At 39.5% G+C, this 5000-nt stretch overlaps 1 protein-coding gene across 1 annotated transcript in view; it reads right to left on the reverse strand.

Annotated features, from left to right (window-relative positions):
• lap3 (leucine aminopeptidase 3) overlaps positions 1-482 on the reverse strand; it is a 15066-nt gene extending 14584 nt beyond the window's left edge. Inside the window, exon 1 of the mRNA XM_029744729.1 lies at positions 238-482. The gene's annotated coding sequence lies outside the window, so the exon portion shown is untranslated. The remainder of the gene's footprint in view (positions 1-237) is intronic.
• Positions 483-5000: the final 4518 nt, after the last annotated feature.

A 5000-nucleotide genomic window follows, 5' to 3' on the forward strand; every position in this document is an offset into this window, starting at 1 on the left:
CAACCAGTCAACACAACCAGTCAACACACAGTCAACACACACAGTCAACACACACAGTCAACACATGTATAATGGGGGGGGACTAGGTAGCTTGTTATCCTTTATTAAACTATAACTATGTGTAATGGGTCGTCAGGGGGACTAGGTAGCTTGTTATCCTTTATTAAACTATAACTATGTGTAATGGGTCGTCAGGGGGACTAGGTAGCTTGTTATTCAGCCTTTATTAAAACGTACCTTTCTGTCGTTCCGGTTGTTTTGTGCCACAGAGAAGTACCGACACCGGGGTCTCATCGTTCCCCACAACACCGCTCGACTTATTAACAACCGCATCTTGTCTGGGTTTTAATATTTCCGTTTCCCTCCTGGTTGGGGTGAAAGTGAGATTGATCAGAGTAATACTGTAGTTAGTTTATTATTAACACGTTGGGAAAGGTTGCCTTCCGACCTTAACACTGTCGCATAAACTGTGACGTCAATAGTAAGCGACTCCAACTGGCTGGTTTTTCTTCTTTGAATTTTTCCAGTTTTATAATAATTGAACTGTTGTCGCCACCTACTGACGGGGGTTTGCGAAACATTACCAAATTAATCTCTTCAGAAACCAAAATACTAAACATTATGGATTCTTATTAATAAACAAGTTTTATTAACTTAACTTTCATATATATATATATATATATATATATATATATATATATATATATATATATATATATAGAGAGAGAGAGAGAGAGAGAGAGAGAGAGAGAGAGAGAGAGAGAGAGAGACAGAGAGACAGAGAGAGAGAGACAGAGAGAGAGAGAGAGATACACACATTAGATGTACACATACATTTGAAGTCGGAAGTTTACATACACTTTAGCCAAGTACATTTAAACTCCGTTTTTCACAATTCCTGACATTTAATCCTAGTAAAAATTCCCTGTCTTAGGTCAGTTAGGATCACCACTTTATTTTAAGAATGTGAAATGTCAGAATAATAGTAGAGAGATTGATTTATTTCAGCTTTTATTTCTTTCATCACATTCCCAGTGGGTCAGAAGTTTACATACACTCATTTAGTATTTGGTAGCATTGCCTTTAAATTGTTTAACTTGGGTTAAATGTTTCGGGTCACCTTCTACAAGCTTCCCACAATAAGTTGGGTGAATGTTGGCCCATTCCTCCTGACAGAGCTGGTGTAACTGAGTCAGGTTTGTAGGCCTCCTTGCTCGCACACGCTTTTTCAGTTCTGCCCACAAATTTCCTATAGGATCAAGGTCAGGGCTTTGTGATGGCCACTCCAATACCTTGACTTTGTTGTCCTTAAGCCATTTTGCCACAACTTTGGAAGTATGCTTGGGGTCATCGTCCATTTGGAAGACCCATTTGCGACCAAGCTTTAACTTCCTGACTGATGTCTTGAGATGTTGCTTCAATATATCCACATAATTTTCCTCCCTCATGATGCCATCTATTTTGTGAAGTGCACCAGTCCCTCCTGCAGCAAAGCACCCCCACAACATGATGCTGCCACCCCCATGCTTCACGGTTGGGATGGTGTTCTTCGGCTTGCAAGCCTCCCCCTTTTTCCTCCAAACATAACGACGGTCATTATGGCCAAACAGTTCTATTTCTGTTTCATCAGACCAGAGGACATTTCTCCAAAAAGTATGATCTTTATCCCCATGTGCAGTTGCAAACCGTACTCTGGTTTTTTTTATGGCGGTTTTGGAGCAGTGGCTTCTTCCTTGCTGAGCGGCCTTTCAGGTTATGTCGATATAGGACTCGTTTTACTGTGGATATAGATACTTTTGTACCTGTTTCCTCCACATCTTCACATGGGCCAGTGTTGATTACAATTTCTATAGACAGTAGATAGACCCAGTGTAGATTACAGCTTCTATAGACAGTAGATAGATCCAGTGTAGATTACAGCTTCTATAGACAGTAGATAGACCCAGTGTAGATTACAGCTTCTATAGACAGTAGATAGACCCAGTGTAGATTACAGCTTCTATAGACAGTAGATAGACCCAGTGTAGATTACAGCTTCTATAGACAGTAGATAGATCCAGTGTAGATTACAGCTTCTATAGACAGTAGATAGACCCAGTGTAGTGTAGATTACAGCTTCTATAGACAGTAGATAGACCCAGTGTAGATTACAGCTTCTACAGACAGTAGAAAGACCCAGTGTAGATTACAGCTTCTATAGACAGTAGATAGACCCAGTGTAGATTACAGCTTCTATAGACAGTAGATAGACCCAGTGTAGATTACAGCTTCTATAGACAGTAGATAGATCCAGTGTAGATTACAGCTTCTATAGACAGTAGATAGATCCAGTGTAGATTACAGCTTCTATAGACAGTAGATAGACCCAGTGTAGATTACAGCTTCTATAGACAGTAGATAGACCCAGCGTAGATTACAGCTTCTATAGACAGTAGATAGACCCAGTGTAGTGTAGATTACAGCTTCTATAGACAGTAGATAGACCCAGTGTAGATTACAGCTTCTATAGACAGTAGATAGACCCAGTGTAGTGTAGATTACAGCTTCTATAGACAGTAGATAGACCCAGTGTAGTGTAGATTACAGCTTCTATAGACAGTAGATAGACCCAGTGTAGATTACAGCTTCTATAGACAGTAGATAGATCCAGTGTAGTGTAGATTACAGCTTCTATAGACAGTAGATAGACCCAGTGTAGATTACAGCTTCTACAGACAGTAGATAGACCCAGTGTAGATTACAGCTTCTATAGACAGTAGATAGACCCAGTGTAGATTACAGCTTCTATAGACAGTAGATAGATCCAGTGTAGATTACAGCTTCTATAGACAGTAGATAGACCCAGTGTAGATTACAGCTTCTATAGACAGTAGATAGACCCAGTGTAGATTACAGCTTCTATAGACAGTAGAATAGATCCAGTGTAGATTACAGCTTCTATAGACAGTAGATAGATCCAGTGTAGATTACAGCTTCTATAGACAGTAGATAGACCCAGTGTAGATTACAGCTTCTATAGACAGTAGATAGACCCAGTGTAGATTACAGCTTCTATAGACAGTAGATAGATCCAGTGTAGATTACAGCTTCTATAGACAGTAGATAGACCCAGTGTAGTGGTAGATACAGCCTTCTATAGACAGTAGATAGATCCAGTGTAGATTACAGCGTCTATAGACAGTAGATAGATCCAGTGTAGATTACAGCTTCTATAGACAGTAGATAGACCCAGTGTAGATTACAGCTTCTATAGACAGTAATAGACCCAGTGTAGATTACAGCTTCTATAGACAGTAGAGAGAACCAGTGTAGAATTACAGCTTCTATAGACAGTAGATAGACCCAGTGTAGATTACAGGCTTCTATAGACAGTAGATGATATCCAGTTGTAGATTCAGCTTCTATAGACAGTAGATAGACCCAGTGTAGTGAGATTAACAGCTGCTTAGACAGTAGATAGATCCAGTGTAGATTACAGCTTCTATAGACAGTAGATAGACCCAGTGTAGTGTAGATTACAGCTTCTATAGACAGTAGATAGACCCAGTGTAGATTACAGCTTCTATAGACAGTAGATAGATCCAGTGTAGATTACAGCTTCTATAGACAGTAGATAGACCCAGTGTAGATTAAAGCTTCTATAGACAGTAGATAGACCCAGTGTAGTGTAGATTACAGCTTCTATAGACAGTAGATAGACCCAGTGTAGATTACAGCTTCTATAGACAGTAGATAGATCCAGTGTAGATTACAGCTTCTATAGACAGTAGATAGACCGCAGTGTAGATTACAGCTTCTATAGACGGTGTAGTGTAGATTACAGCTTCTATAGACAGTAGATAGACCCAGTGTAGATTACAGCTTCTATAGACAGTAGATAGATCCAGTGTAGATTACAGCTTCTATAGACAGTAGATAGACCCAGTGTAGATTACAGCTTCTATAGACAGTAGATAGACCCAGTGTAGTGTAGATTACAGCTTCTATAGACAGTAGATAGACCCAGTGTAGATTACAGCTTCTATAGACAGTAGATAGATCCAGTGTAGATTACAGCTTCTATAGACAGTAGATAGACCCAGTGTAGATTACAGCTTCTATAGACAGTAGATAGACCCAGTGTAGTGTAGATTACAGCTTCTATAGACAGTAGATAGACCCAGTGTAGTGTAGATTACAGCTTCTATAGACAGTAGATAGACCCAGTGTAGTGTAGATTACAGCTTCTATAGACAGTAGATAGACCCAGTGTAGATTACAGCTTCTATAGACAGTAGATAGACCCAGTGTAGATTACAGCTTCTATAGACAGTAGATAGATCCAGTGTAGTGTAGATTACAGCTTCTATAGACAGTAGATAGATCCAGTGTAGATTACAGCTTCTATAGACAGTAGATAGACCCAGTGTAGATTACAGCTTCTATAGACAGTAGATAGACCCAGTGTAGATTACAGCTTCTATAGACAGTAGATAGACCCAGTGTAGTGTAGATTACAGCTTCTATAGACAGTAGATAGATCCAGTGTAGATTACAGCTTCTATAGACAGTAGATAGACCCAGTGTAGATTACAGCTTCTATAGACAGTAGATAGACCCAGTGTAGATTACAGCTTCTATAGACAGTAGAAAGACCCAGTGTAGATTACAGCTTCTATAGACAGTAGATAGACCCAGTGTAGTGTAGATTACAGCTTCTATAGACAGTAGATAGACCCAGCGTAGATTACAGCTTCTATAGACAGTAGATAGACACAGTGTAGTGTAGATTACAGCTTCTATAGACAGTAGATAGACCCAGTGTAGATTACAGCTTCTATAGACAGTAGATAGACCCAGTGTAGATTACAGCTTCTATAGACAGTAGATAGACCCAGTGTAGTGTAGATTACAGCTTCTATAGACAGTAGATAGACCCAGTATAGTGTAGATTACAGCTTCTATAGACAGTAGATAGACCCAGTGTAGATTACAGCTTCTATAGACAGTAGATAGACCCA

The sequence above is a fragment of the Salmo trutta genome, unplaced genomic scaffold, assembly GCF_901001165.1.
Source record: "Salmo trutta unplaced genomic scaffold, fSalTru1.1, whole genome shotgun sequence".
NCBI classification, from domain to species: domain Eukaryota; kingdom Metazoa; phylum Chordata; class Actinopteri; order Salmoniformes; family Salmonidae; genus Salmo; species Salmo trutta.